The sequence below is a fragment of the Apodemus sylvaticus genome, chromosome 3, assembly GCF_947179515.1.
Source record: "Apodemus sylvaticus chromosome 3, mApoSyl1.1, whole genome shotgun sequence".
Taxonomy (NCBI): Eukaryota; Metazoa; Chordata; class Mammalia; order Rodentia; family Muridae; genus Apodemus; species Apodemus sylvaticus.
The window spans coordinates 25,492,498-25,508,441 of NC_067474.1; positions in this window are offsets into that span (position 1 = coordinate 25,492,498).

Below are 15,944 nucleotides of genomic sequence, written 5' to 3' on the forward strand. Positions count from 1 at the left end.
GTGTCTTGGGTATTCAGAGCTTCTGGGCTAATATCCACTTATCAGTGACTGCATTCCATGTGTGTTCTTTTGTGATTGGGTTACCTCACTTAGGATGATGTTTTCCAGATCCAACCATTTGCCTAAGAATTTCATGAATTCATTGTTTTTAATTGCTGAGTAGTATTGCATTGTGTAAATATACTACATTTTTCTGTATCCATTCCTCCATTGAGGGACATCTGGGTTCTTTCCAGCTTCTGGCTATTATAAATAAGGCTGATATGAACATAGTAGAACATGTGTCCTTATTGCATGCCGAGGAATCCTTTGGGTATATGCCCAGGAGTGGTATAGCAGGTCCTCTGGAAGTGTCATGCCCAGTTTTCTGAGGAACCACCAGACCCATGTTCAGAGTGGTTGTACCAGTTTGCAATCCCACCAGCAGTGGAGGAGTGTTCCTCTTTCTCCACATCCTTGCCAACACCTGCTGTCTCCTGAGTTTTTAATCTTAGCAATTCTGACTGGTGTGAGGTGAAATCTCACCAAAATTTGATTTTCATTTCCCTAATGACTAATGATGTTGAACATTTCTTAAGGTGCTTCTCAGCCATTCAAAATTCTTCAGGCAAAAATTCTTTGTTTAACTTTGTACCCCATTTTTTAATAGGGTTATTTGGCTCTCTGGAGTCTAACTTCTTGAGTTCTTTGTATATATTGGATATTAGCCCTCTGCCGGATGTAGGGTTGGTGAAGATCTTTTCCCAATTTGTTGTTTGCCGTTTTGTTCGATTGACAGTGTCCTTTGCCTTACAGAAGCTTTGTAATTTTATGAGGTCCCATTGGTCAATTTTTGATCTCACAGCATAAGCTATTGGTATTCTGTTCAGGAACTTTCCCCCTGTACCCAAGTCTTCAAGGGTCTCCCCCAGTTTCTTTTCTATTAGTTTCAGTGTGTCTGGTTTTATGTGGAGGTCCTTGATCCACTTGTAGTTAAGCTTAGTACAAGGAGATAAGAATGGATAGTTTGCATTCTTCTGCATGCTAGCCTCCAGTTGAAACAGCACCATTTGTTGAAAAGGCTATCTTTTTTTCCACTGGATGGTTTTAGCTCCTTTGGCAAAGATCAAGTGACCATAGGTGTATGGGTTCATTTCTGGGACTTCAATTCTATTCCACTGATCCACCTACTGTCACTGTACCAATACCATGCATTTTTTCTTTTTTTAAACACTATTGCTCTGTAGTATTGCTTGAGGTTCAGGATACTGATTCCCCCAGAAGTTCTTTTACTGTTGAGAATAGTTTTAGCTATCCTGGGTTTTTTGTTATTCCAGATGAATTTGAGAATTGCCCTTTCTAACTCTATAAAGAACTGAGTTGGGATTTTGATGGGGATTGCATTGAATCTGTATATTGCTTTTGGCAAGATGGCCATTTTTACTGTATTAATCCTGCCAATCCACGAGCATGGAAGATTTTTCCATTTTCTGAGGTCTTCTTCAATTTCCTTCTTCAGAGACCTGAAGTTCTTGTCATACAGATCTTTCACTTGTTTGGTTAGAGTCACACCAAGATACTTTATATTGTTTGTGGCTATTGTGAAGGGTGTCATTTCACTAACTTCTTTCTCAGCCTGCTTATCCTTTGAGTATAGGAAGGCTACTAATTTGCTTGAGTTGATTTTATAACCAGCCACTTTACTGAAGTTGTTTATCAACTGTAGTAGTTCTCTGTTGGAGTTTTTTGGGTCACTTAAGAATACTATCATATCATCTGCAAATAGTGATAGTTTGACTTATTCCTTTCCAATTTGTACCCCTTTGACCTCCTTATGTTATCTAATTGCTCTAGGTAGAACTTCAAGTACTATATTGAAAAGACATGGAGAGAGGGGGCAGCCTTGTCTAGTCCCTGATTTTAGTGCTATTGCTTCAAGTTTTTCTCCATTTAGTTTGATGCTGGCTACCAGTTTGCTGTATATTGCTTTTACTATGTTTATGTATGGGCCTTGAATTCCTGTTCTTTCCAAGACGTTTAGCATGAAAGGATGCTGAATTTTGTCAAATGCTTTTTCAGCATCTAATGAAATGACCATGTGGTTTTTTTCTTTGAGTTTGTTTATGTAGTGGATTGCATTGATGGATTTCTGTATATTGAACCATCCCTGCATTCCTGGGATGAAGCCTACTTGATCATGGTGAATGATCATTTTGATGTGTTCTTGGATTCAGTTGGCAAGAATTTTATTGAGTATTTTTGCATCAATATTCATTAGGGAAATTGGTCTGAAGTTCTCTTTCTTTGTTGGATCTTTGTGTAGTTTTGGTATCAGCGTAATTGTGGCTTCATAGAACGGGTTGGGTAGTGTTCCTCCTATTTCTATTTTGTGGAATAGTTTGAAGAGTATTGGTGTTAGGTCTTCTTTGAAGGTCTGATAGAATTCTGCACTAAAACCTGTGCTTTTTTTGGTTAGAAGATTTTCAATGACCCCTTGTATTTCTTTAGGGGTTATGGGACTGTTTAGATGATCTTTTTGATCCTGATTTAATTTTGGTATTTGGTATCTGTCTAGGAAATTGTCCATTTCCTCCAGATTTTCCAGTTGTGTTGAGTATAGGTTTTTGTAGTAGGATCTGATTATTTTTTTGAATTTCCTCAGTTTCTATTGTTATATCCCCCTTTTCCTTTCTAATTTTGTTAATTTGGATACTGTCTCTGTGCCCTCTGATTAGTCTGGCTAAGGGTTTATCTATCTTGTCGATTTTCTCAAAGAACCAGCTCCTGGTTTTATTGATTCTTTGTATGGTTCTCTTAGTTTCTCCTTGATTAATTTCAGCCCTGAGTTTGATGATTTCCTGTCTTCTACTCCTCTTGGGTGAATTAGCTTCTTTTTGTTCTAGGGCTTTCAGGTGTACCATTAAGCTGCTAGTGTATGCTCTCTCCAGTTTCTTTTTGGAGGCACTCAGGGCTTTCCTCGTAGCACTGCTTTCATTGTGTCCCATAAATTTGGGTATGTTGTGCCTTAATTTTCATTAAATTCTAAAAAGTCTTTGATTTCTTTCTTTATTTCTTCCTTGAGCAAGGTATCATTGAGTAGAGTATTGTTCAGTCTCCATGTGTATGTGGGCTTTCTGTTGTTTTTGTTGTTATTGAAGACCACTCTTACTCCATAGTGATCCGATAGAAGGCATGGGATTAGTTTGATCTTCTTATATCTGTTGAGGTCTGTCTTGTGACCATTTATATTGTCGATTTTGGAGAAGGTACCATAAGGTGCTGAGAAGAAGGTATATTCTTTTGCTTTAGGATGAAATGTTCTCTCTCTATATATCTGTTAAATATTATTGGTCCAAAGCTTCAATTAGTTTCACTGTGTCCCTGCTTAGTTTATGTTTTCCTGATGGGTCCATTGAGGAAAGTGGAGTGTTGACGTCACCCACAATTATTCTGTTAGGTGCAATGTGTGTTTTGAGCTTTAGTAAAGTTTCTTTTATGAATGAGGGTGCCCTTGCATTTGGCGCATAGATGTTCAGAATTGAGAGTTCTTCTTGGTGGATTTTTCCTTTGACCAGTAAGAAGTGTCCTTCTGTGTCTCTTTTGATGACTTTAGGTTGGAAGTCAATTTTATCTGATATTCAAATGGCTATTCTGGCTTGTTTCCTGAGACCATTTGCTTGTAAAATTGTTTTCCAGCCTTTTACTCTGAGGTAGTGTTTGTCTTTGATACTGAGGTGTGTTTCTTTTATGCAGCAAAATGTAGGGTCCTGTTTATGTATCCAGTCTGTTAGTCTATGTCTTTTTATTGGGGAATTGAGTCCATTGATGTTAAGAGATATTAAGGAATAGTGATTATTACTTCCTGTTAATTTTGATGTTATTTTTATGTTTGAGTGCTTGTCTTCTTTTGGGTTTGATGAAAGAAGGTTACTATGTTGCTATTTCCAGGGTGTAGTTTCCCTCCTTGTATTGGCATTTTCTACCTATTGTCCTTTGTAGGCCCAATAGTGTGTCCCCAGTGGGGTTTTGGTGGGCAGTATGACCTCTGGGGTTTTGAGTGCTTGTGTTGCCTTTGGGTTTCTGGGATTCCAGTGACTTCAATGGCCTCTGGGGTTCCAGGTCAATGGGGTTCTTGGGGTTTTTAGTGCTGACATTGCCCCAGGTAGAATGGAAGTCTTTTGCACGGGTTGTTGGCCAGAATATGGAGAACAGGGGAGGGCTGCCTTCTGGGAACTGCTAGATGAGATAATAGGACATAAACATAAGTACGTAGATGTCATTTTGGGAGGCCAGTCGTGATACCTGTGTATTTTTTCTTTAAAATTTATATACATCTATTTGTTCATTCATTCATTCATTCATTCATTCATTCATTCGTTTTGCTGTATATGTGTATTGGTGCATGTGCCATGGTTTGCTTGTCCATGAGGCAGAGGGCAGCTCTCAGCCGTTGGTTCTTTTCTTCCACTGTATCAGCCCCAGGCTTTGACCTCATCCATCAGGCTGGGTAGCAAGTACCTTTCCTCCTGAGCCGCCGCTGCAATAGCCCAAGCATTATATTTTCAAATAACCTGGTTTGGGCTCAGTGCCTCTTTCTTTTGTGTGATATTTCACTCTCAGGCTTTAAGTCTGCCTTGAGCAGTTCTTACTTTAAGGATTTCTATTTGATTTTTAAGAAAAGTTTCAGTCTCTCTGCTAACTTCTCTGTTGTGATATTAAGTCTTATCTCTTGAGTTTTCCTGAAGTTCATCGAATTTCCTGCAAACAGCTCTCTTAAGTTTGAAAGTCTTCCATAGAAGGAGTTGAAGTTTAGTTTCCTTATTTTGACAGGTAAAATCAAGTTTTCCTAAAAGTGCTTGATACTGGTTAGTATGCAACATTGTTTCAGTATCAAAGAATTAGTGGGTTTTTTTCATTGTTGTTGTTGTTGTTTTTTGTTTTTCCATCTTTTGCAACTTAACTCCTTTATGCCTGGCTTTCTAGACTTTCAAGCAGGCTCTTTGTTGAAATCTGATCCTGTGGTTGTTCCTGTTTCAGCATTAGATGGCAGCCTCAGGCCAGTTCTGCTTCAAGTCTGACCTCAGTGTAGTGTCAGTGTTTCAGCTTTAGAGGATAATCCAAGCTCAGGCATATCCCAAGTCTTCAAAACAGAAGAAGAACCTAGAATTGATAGTTTGCTCTCATGAACCTCATGAGCCTCTCCTTAGAATCAGCATATCCACAGTCCATGACCTGTGCTTAGATGGTGAAGAGCTGGCCAGAACTGGCCAGGGGTCCTGTGCCATGGATGTGGCCAGCAATGCTGCGAAACTTAGCCACGTCGTGAGCTCATACTCTGTGAAGACTGATACAGCACTGGCTTCCATGAACAGCTTCCCCTTCTGCTGCCAGAGATTGGTAGAAGGGCGTTTGAGGAAGTTAGCTGCCCAGCTACCACACTCCCAGCTGCCCATAGGGCTTGTGAGGCTCTCTCTGGAGTTGAAGGCCTGGACATAATTTCTGCCTGAAGTACTGAGGCAGTGTCTCCCATGCTGGGTTGCTTGATTAGGGCTGGAGAGGCAGCTCGTCCCTTCCTGCCTCCTTATGCCTTGCCTCTTAAATTACAACACTACAACCAGGCACTATAGTGTCTTCCCTGGTTGTTCTCCCTGGACTTCCTTAGCGTTTGTGAAGGCCGGTGGGGTGTTGTCCACACGGTTCAGACTGGCTCTTCTCTGGGCAGTGATCTGGGAGGCTCTTACTCAACCGCCGTCCTACCCCTCCCATCACTTCCTGTATCTTTATCTTGCTTTATAATAAGAATGGGCCACCAATAGAAGTGCTTACACGATTATGAGTCAGGTAAGTGTTATTTATGGATCACACCAAAGGAACTGTCATATGTCATATGTCAGAAACAGAACGACAGAAAATGTCTTCATCATGATAGCTAGCTCCTCCTTTCTCTTATTCTAATGAGAGAATTTCTCGTATGCTCAACAATAGCCTGAAAACATAATATATTTTAGCTTCTTACTTCTGAATTCTTTCCCCTAAAGGGTTTGTCCTTTTCTCCCCCCTTTGTGGACAAAAGAAGCATATAAATTCATATTATTTAGAACACCCAGTGGCTGACTCTGACTACTAATGTGAATTTACTTCTGAAAGACCTATTCTCAGAACTCTCTGATTTATTGTTTTAATTCTGACTTGTTACCTCCCAAGCAGCTAGGAGACTATTATCCCAGGTTTAAAATGAAGGCGCTTCCCCGCTGCCTCCCTGTTTACTGGAGCTCGGGTTTTCTCTGTATCCCTTCTGTTTGAGCAGTGGCTTTTACAGGAAGTGCTCTCTGATGTGGCTGCAGGGGAGGTTCCTGCTTCTCTCTCTCCTGCGCACCTCACACCATTCTTTTCATGTTGGAGTTGGGCTAGCGGCAGAAGAGTGTGTTCAAAACACTGTTTCCCTCGGTGGGGAGTGAATCCCAGCCCCCACTGCTGCGAACACAGTGACACCAAGCTAATTCTCAAGCTTCCCACCTGACCTTCACGGTCTCAGAACAAATAGACCTTCCTTTTCGAGTTGCCATCCATAAATTACACAATGATGTGTCCTTGTGTGAGACAGAAGATGAAATTTTTCTGTACCAGGTTTTTTGACCTCTTGGAAGCCATGAAGCCAGGTGTTTTTCCTTCTCTTTGGAAAATTTGGTTTTATTATTTACCAACAGTTTCTAACCCCTCCGTGATGGTTTGTATATGCTTGGCTAAGGGAGTGACACTATAAGATGTGTGACCCTGTAGGTGGGTCACTGTGGGTGCAGGTTTAAGACCCTCACCCTAGCTGCCTGGAAGCCAGTCTCCTACCAGCAGCCTTCAGATGAAGACGTAGAACTCTCAGCTCCTCCTGCACCATGCCTGCCCAGTTGCTGCCATGTTCCCGCCTTGATGATAATGGACTGAACCTCTGTTCCTCCCCCGCACCCCCCAGGGTTTCTCTTGTGTAGCCTTGGCTGTCCTGGAACTTACTCTGTAGACCAGGCTGGCCTCGAACTCAGAAATCTGCCTGCCTTTGCCTCCCAAGCGCTGGGATTACAGGCGTGCGCCACCACTGCCCTGGACTGAACTTCTGAACCTGTAAGCCAGTCCCCAATTAAAAGTTGTCCTTTATAAGACTTGCCTTGGTCATGGTGTGTGGGACTGTGAAAGGCAGCCTATGTTTTGGTTGAGTGAGGCTTATTCTGGGGACCCCAAAGCTAATTCTAATTCTGCAAGGGACAGAACCGTGGGCCAGGCTCCCAGACACTAGGTTCTTGACAAGAGGCTCTCAACTCCATAATCCTCTGGCAATAGTCACAAAGCCCCTGGTATTGTTTGAACTCCACCCCACTGTCACCTAGCAACAGCCAGGTAGGCCTGGCCCACTACAAAAGGGAGTGCTTGCCCCCTCCTCTCTTGTTCTCTCTTGCTCTTTCTTGCCTCCTTGTGGCCATGGTTGGCCTCTACTTCTCTACCTCTCTCTCTCTCTCTCTCTCTCTCTCTCTCTCTCTCTCTCTCTTAAACTCTAAAACCATGGACTGCATCCTCTCATACAGCCATGGTCACCCACTGAGCCAAGCCACCAACAGCCACCAGACCAGACCTAGGACTCTTGTCCATTTGGGAGCCAGCCAGCACCTTCTCCGCCCTTTTCCCTTAGGCCCCAGGCCAGATCCTGTCCCCCTGGACCCCACCCGGTTCTTCCTTCTTGACACCCAGTGGAGCCTTTCTTGTCCAAGACTGAGAACCCCGAGACTGTGCCTTCCCCAGCCCCCGCAGACTGGGGTCTCATGGCTTCTCACAGCCAGACACCCACCCGGGGGTGTGGGGGCACACGCAGCCCAACTCCCTTCGTCCTTCTGCCCAGTGTCCCGAGCTCTGGTGGGACTTGGGCCACCCTCCCCTCCTCCCCCCTTTCCCCATGTCTGGTGTCTGCAATAGTGTCTGCTCACAACAGTAAAACCTTAGCTAACACACCCTCTTAAAGAACTATTTTTTTATTGTGTGGGTGTTGGTGTGTGTGAGGCTCTACCATGGAGTGCTTGTGAGGTCCAAGGACAATTCGTGGGAGCCCTCTCCTTCCATTATTGAGGACTCTAGTAGTCTAACTTGTTCCTTCCTTCTCTCCTATCCCAGAATCCACATGGAAGAATACTCCCTGGGCAAGACCTCAGGGCGCTTCTCAAAAGTTCTGCTTATAGGTTCCATTTCATTGGTTTTTGTTCTATCTCCCAGAAGATCTTGATGTTCCTAAGATCTTATGCTTCTAAGAAGATAATCGAGAAATAGTTCTTTATTGTGCTGGGTGCCTGCTTTGGGGTTTCTAGATGCCTCACATCTTTCTCGGTATACTGGCTAACATTTTCAGATTGCCTTTTGGTCTCTGAAGTGATCTCCTAATTCACATTTAGGTGTTCCTGCTTTCTGTCACACTCTCATTGTTGGATACAGTTGCCATCTCTTTAAGGGAAGCTTTATTTTCAACTTAAACCAGTGGATGGGGACCTGGAGCCTTTACTGTAGGGCGTGTATTAGTCTCCCTTCTGTTGCTATAATACAATACTCGAGGCTGGAACTTTGTAAAGAGGTCACTTGGTTCACGTTTAGAGGTTGTCAGTCTAAGGTGCAGGTTGATATGAGAACCGGTGTGAGGGCCCACAGAACCGGGCTATCCCCAGTATTTACTCTAGGCAACACTTGGAGTTTGGGACCCAAGAGTGTCTTTGGGCATCACTGGAAGGTGAACAAACTGGCCTTTTGAGTCCCTATGTCAGTTGGTTCCAGAGGTGATGTGACTGTCCTCTCTTGGATCAGGGTCCAACCCTTGGCAAAGATGTGCTTGTGCCGGGTTTTGTTTTGTTTGTCTGATGATCGAAGGGTAGCCAATGGGTCATTCTTTAGGGCAAAATTTGAATTTGAGGTTCTGAAACAAAGAAGGATGAGGCAGTTCATGTGATGGGTGTTTATGGAAGGCCTGGTACATAAGCCACCTGCCTCTGTCCTGACAGAAGAGAGATCTCCCTCTGTGGCAAGTGTAGTTTAGGGTTGTAGAGCTGGGGACACAGCCAGACTAGGCCAGCAATTTCAACCACCGGCCTTCATTCACCACCCACTCCAGTCCACTTTCCAGTCCCATCTCTGTTCTTGTGCCCTTGAACCCTTGGCCCCACCTCTTGGCCCCACCCCATGGCTCCACCTATCTCTAGCACAGCTGGTGGTCTCCGTTCTCCGCGGCTTCCCTTCTTTTTATCCTCCAGCATAATCTCATTTGTATTTAAGTTAGGGTCTCACTTTGTAGCCATAGCTGGCCTGGAACTTGCTGCATAGAGTATGCGGTCCTCAAACTCGGAGATAGACTCTGCCTCCTAAGTGATGGAATTCGAGGCACGTGCCACTACACATGGCTACGCTCTTTACTGTCGGACACCTGTCAAGGTTTCTGACCTGGCGTAGGCTTCCTTTATGTGATGTATAGTATCCTGCTTCCCACTCTTTCCTGTCAGTCACATGAGTGTGATGTTAGGAAGGAGGGAAGATGGGTAAACATTAAAGTTTCCACCTCTTACCAGAAGCCTTAGAAGATGGTTTCTTGATTTCTTTGACTGTTTCAAGGAAGGACTTCCGGAATCTTGGCAAATAATTTGTATTTGTTGAAGGTTAGTTGGGAACTCCTGGGCATGTCTACCACTCCGTGCCCAGGATGGAAGTTGCTTATGTGAAGCTGTGTTTGGGTTTTACCAGCAAGCACACAGAGATCCAGGGTCAGGCGCCGGATCGTTCCCCCCCACCCCCCACCCCGTGCCTTCTGCCTCCGCGGAGGCTCATGGCGGACAGCGTTCTCCACATCTGCCTCCTCCCTTGAGCTGTGCTTGCCCAGATGTGAACATCCGAGGGAAATTCCTTTTCTTTATCTTCCAAAAAGAAAAAATCAAAATGTCTGTTCTGTTTTCAGAGGCTTAGGTAGGCTCTGATCTAATAATTCGAGGCTGAATGAAATTTTAACTTTAGGGCAGGAAGAAGTTTGGAAAGGAGATTCCAAGACCTCAGGTTCAGCCTTTTCTTATTTCTCAATAGTCTTTGATGATTTTTGAATGATCTCTGAGCCTCAATTTAAACATCTGGAAAATATGGCCATGAATACTGCCTCTGCTGATTTTTCCTGGGTGTCAAAAATAACATTAAACAAAGAGGGCCCTGTGGCTTGGATGTAGCTCAGTGGTGCAGAACTTGCCTATATGAAGTCCTGGGCTCCGTCCTCAGTACTTAAAAAAGAAGCACACTTGTAAACCGAGGTAATGAAAGTTGTCATGCAGAAGCGTCAGGACTGTTGAGACAACCCTCACAACCACTGTTGACCCACTGGGCGGCTGACAAACTGTGAACATGAGGTGAGTCATGACCTGTGCTGTGGCGGGTGTTGGATACCGGCGTATTTGTGCAACAAGTAATCTTGGTCTAGTGGGAGGAACGGGGAATGTAACTGGATCCTGCCTGTGTGGAACTACAGCTGAAGATTTCCATGGAGCCATCGATCCAGGATGGATTTTATCTGTAGTCTGTGTGTAGAGAAAATAAGAGGACAGGTTGGGAGCATTGTTATGGGTGCTATAGATGAGCGGCAACTTAGGTGGCCTGCTGTGGCCAGCTTGGGCTGCATGAGTACTTATCCCTTAGTGCTTGGCCTTTCTGCTTTTTAAATGTGTACCTAAAACCCTGGCTTACCATCCCATGCATTCTATTCCTTCTGTATCAGTCTATCTGCCTGCCTGCCTATCTATCTATCTATCTATCTATCTATCTATCTATCTATCTATCTATCTATCTATCATATATCTATCTATCATCTATCATCTATCTATCTATCTATCTATCTATCTATCTATCTTCTATCTATCTATCTTCTATCTATCTATCTATCATCTATCTATCATCTATCTATCTATCTATCTATCTATCCATCTATCTATCATCTATCTATCTATCTATCTATCATCTATCATCTATCTATCTATCTATCATCTATCTATCTATCTATCTATCTATCTATCTATCATCTATAATCTATCTATCATCTATCTATCTATCTATCTATCTATCTATCTATCATCTATCATCTATCTATCTACTATCTATCTATCTATCATCTATCTATCTATCTATCTATCTATCTATCTATCTATCATCTCTTTATCTTAGCTTTGGATTGCTTATTCTTTGCATTAACACTTAATATACAGTGTTATATCCTGCATAAAATGTAAACACAATGTAAAAAGAATTCTGCCTAATTCTCACAAGGTAGGTCTTGACTCCTGGGACTATATTCAGCAGGTTTCCTGAGCTTAGGTGTCGGATCATGTAGTTTCATTCATTGGTTCTTTTTGCTCCATCGATTTTTCATGCCTTTTTTACAACATGGTTCTTTTGTTTGTTTGTTTGTTTGTTTTTTCAAGACAGCATTTCTCTGTGAAGCTCTGGCTGTCCTGGAACTGACTCTGTAGACCAGGCTGACCTCGAACTCAGAAATCTGCCTGCCTCTGCCTCCCAGAATGCTGGGATTACAGGCGTGCGCCTCCACCGCCCGGCACAACATGGTTCAATAATCTAAAAAATAAAACAAACATATTGCATGCTCTACAATGAAAAGCATTTTGCATTTTACAAAGCAGCTCACACGAAGTGTTATAGAAGCAGTGCTTCACAGGCATCCAAGCAGTACTTGATTTTCAGGCTTATCTTACTTTGGTCAAGTAAAAACAATTTAAATGTAAGATAAAGGTGGCATATTAGGGGATGTTTATTTTTAAGGAGCTGTGACTCTTTGCCAGCTTTCGAACTTGATTCCGTTCCCAGCAATTATAATCATGCAGATGATCTCAGGACAGCCGTCTTTCATAAAGTGAGGTCTCTACTGCTCTTGTTACCGTGTCTTACCTCATAGACAGCACTTTAAAAAGCGAGGTGCTCGTGCCGCTACAAAGCTACACTAGAGAAGGGCATATCGATTAGACTACCATGGGGGAGCGGGGGAGGGGTTCTGGAGAGAGGCCTCAGCGGTTAAGAGCATGCACAGCCCATGGCCCGTGCAGAGGATCGGAGTTCAGCCCCAGTCCCCGAATCAGAAGGCTCACAGGCACCTGTTACCCCACCTCTAGGGGATCTGATCTTGCTCTGGCCTCCGTGGGTACTCACCTGCACGTGTGTATATAAATGCAGACAGTCACATACACACACAAAAAGAATTTTAAAAAGAACACCGGCTCGGTTGCTGCTGTCAATACCAAAATAATAGTAACTTAGACGAGATAGCAATTTCTTTCTGTGTAATGGGCTCCCAAAGAGACATCCTAATCTGCAGAACCTTAAACAACAGAAAGGACTTTACAGATACTATTAAAGTTATGGTCCTTGGCATAAGGATTGCGTCAGGAATTACCTGGGTGGACTTTTAAAAGAGGGACTTCTTTTGGGTCAGTGGTCTAAGAGATCATAAGTTCTCTTTCCCACATTAATCACAAAAATACCAGTCTGTTAACTTTTCTGCTGTTACGGCGGAAGTACGTTAGAGAGATAGGAGAAAGATTTAACTAGCCTGTTATTGCTGGCTTTGAAGATGGAGGGGTAACCACAGGCCAAGGAGTAGCAGTGGCTTCCAGAAATGTTAAAATGCAAGACATCAACCCTTCCAACTAAGCAAAGAAAAACAAAACAAAGCAACGACAAAAGGAGAGATAGGGCTATCTATTTACAAAGGTTCTGTCAACACTGTCTTGCCAAGTGACGTGTATCCCTGTGACACGCCTAAGAGATTCACGGCATTCTGAAGAATTCTGCATCAGCAGACATAGTGCCAGTTTGGACTGAAAGGGACAGAGTACACAACAAAAGAGGGTGACTTCGTCTTCACCTTCACCCTAACTTCTTTCTATAGGGGAAACAGGCAGACAAAACTACTTAGCCACACCCATGCTACCTTTCAGGAAAGAGAAAGGTGTGTCTTGGGAGGAAAGAGGGGAGGTGTCAGAGGTAGGCATGCTTGGGTGCTCCCCACACGGGCGCTAGGAATGGCCCTACTGTCAAGAGGTTATGAACTGCTAACTAGGGAGTTTGCATTCCGATGGTAATGTAGATGCTCATGACTCCAGATGTGCAGAAGAACTCCAGGGTCACACTCGTCAACAGTTTATAAAATGATATCTAGTATGATCAATGTTGTTCTGCTAGTAATAGCAGTTAGTGTAGAAGACTACAATTAATTTTCCAAGAATATAACAAAATTAGCCTCATCCTAGGTAAGCGTAGAGAAAAGGGAGCCCTTGAGAGGCCTCAGTAAATAAAGGTGCTTGCTTCCCACACCTGGTGACCTGAGTTCGACCCCAGGAGCCACGTACAGGTAGAAGGCGAGAACAGGCCCGCAAAGTTCTCTTCTGGCCTGCACACAGACATGCACCATGTCAAGGCACAAAACCACCATGTTCATGCTCATACTAACAAAACTGTAAAGGGACGGGGCGGGGATTGGGGAAGAGAGAGAGAGAGCGAGAGAGAGAGAGAGAGAGAGAGAGAGAGAGAGAGAGAGAGAGAGAAGCAAGAAAGCAAGAGTTGTGTCATGTGAAGAGCAGAGTTGATCAGTATGTCTGAACCTGAGTTCCTAGAAACACAGCTGGTTTAAATTTTGGAATTCCTTTTTTATCTAACTACCAGTTGGCTATTATTTTAAATGACATATTCTTTTAAAACATACTTGAAAAATCTTCTGTGTGGACCAAGTCATCCTACATTACGTTCCAAGGAGAACAGTCGTCATTGGGATGTATTCTGCTGGTGGTGTAGGTAGGTAGCCCTTGGCTTGACCTCTCCAGTCTTCGACAGTCCGTACTATCGCCTCCAGGAGAACCAAGTCGTTTGCACTGGACACGGGCGAACACGTGGAGAGGCAAAGACCCGATCGGCAGTCAGAAGAGCAGGGCCAGTGTTGTAAGATTCCTGCCGACCTGCTAGCTGACAGCTGCCCCGTGAGTGAGTCAGCCTGATGAGGGTAGGGAAGAAGCCACCCATCCGCAGCTAGCGCATTTGAAAGGCCAGCACCACGACAAGCTAATAAATTATTGTTGTTTGGGGCAGTTTGTCTCACCACTGTGCACAGCTGCTGCTATCGAGTGTTCCGTCTAAGGCTGTATTTTCATGACCTTAATGTTCTGGAAGATTTACCAGGGAATTCTATGCTTAGCTGGGCAGTAATTCAGTTTATTGGAGTTCTGTTTCTAAGTTTGTTTATTTATTTATTTATTTATTTATTTATTTATTTATTTATTTATCGAATTGGTGTGGGTACTCATTGTCATGGCACATGTGTATAAGTCAGAGGACAACTTTTGGGAGTCAGTCCTCGCTTTCTTGCATGTGGGACCTGGGGGTGGAGGGGCTGAACTCAGGTGGTAAGTCTGGCTACCTGTGGCATCATCTCACAGGTGCTTGTTGGAGTTTTCACATTGGCATTTCCTATTTCTGACTTTTTTGACTTTTTTTTTTACTCATAGTCCATATCTTCTGGATGTCATGTGCTGCTTTGGAACCTTGCCCCTAAGATTGTTAGACTTTTAGATCCAGTGTCTAAATTGTCTTGGGGGGGCTCATGGTGGGCTTTTCCTTGGTAAAAGCCACTTTATCTAGGAGGGAAAAAGAATCCAGAGGCTCAGCCTGCACAGCAAGCGGACTGGGATGCAGGGGAATGAAGAAAGGACAGACACACACACAGAAAAGCTGGCACTGGGTGAGTGTGCGCTCTGATGGAGACACACCAGCGCTCTGGAGACTTCATGTATTTATTATTTCTATTCATCAAGGAGACAGGTACATTGTATACACCGAATGGGCGGAAGGCAGGCTAGCTAAGGGGTCTCTGAAGGAAAGCAGTTTCATATTGAAGTGGTTCTAGGTTCTAAGAGGAATCTGTGGTTCATAATTCCTACATATACCAATTTCGCCAAAAGTAAATCATTCATAACATCTATACCTATTTTTTTTTTGAGACAGGGTCTCACTATGTAGCTTTGGCTGGCCTGGAGCTCGCTTTGTAGAGTTGGCTGGCCTTGAACTCAAAGACATCTGCCAGCCTCTGTAACATTTGTATTTGGATCAGAGGAAGGCCCTGCCACCCCTCTGAGCTTCACTGAGGAAGGCCCTGCTGTCCCCACGGGGCTGAGGCTCTGAGGTCTTTGAAATGTGATAACATGACAATAGTGTTCACTGAGGACCCCAAGCTACTCCCACAAAACGGTGGTGGGGAAGGGGGTTGTTGGGGTTTTGTGTAAGCTCCACCCCACACCTACCTGGCAATGGCCAGGTATGCCCCGCCCCAGAGATCTGGCCCACTATAAGAGGGGCTACTTGCCCCTCCTCTCTCTCTTTGCTCACCGCTCTCCCACATACTCTCACCTCTCTGCCCCTGGGGCTCTTCCCCCCTCCACGTGGTCATGGCCAGCCTCCACTCCCTCCTCTCTCTCTCTCTCTCTCTCTCTCTCTCTCTCTCTCTCTCTGTCTCTCTTTCTCTCTCTCTCTACCTCTCTCTCTCTACCACTAACTCCCATCCCTATTCTGAATAAACTCTATTCTATACCATGTCTGTGTGTGTGTGTGGTCCCTCAGGGGCAGAGGTGCCCAGGCAAGGGCCCGCCTGGACACCTTCCCCCACGCCGCCTAGCCACACTCACCTAACCCCTATACCCCCTACCTTTAAGCCTTATCATCCTGCTGAATCCTTCATCCAGAAGTAACCCTGAATCCTTCATTGGTGCACTGACTCCTTCAGGGGTTCTGGCTGGATTTGGATTTATTGCAAGAATCAGGGCTGTGGGTCTTAGGCAGCTTGCTTTTCTGCATGACTTCTGAGGCCAGACAACCATCTGGGCCCGGCCAGTGTTCTTCCTATGGAAAGAGTGTGTGAAACG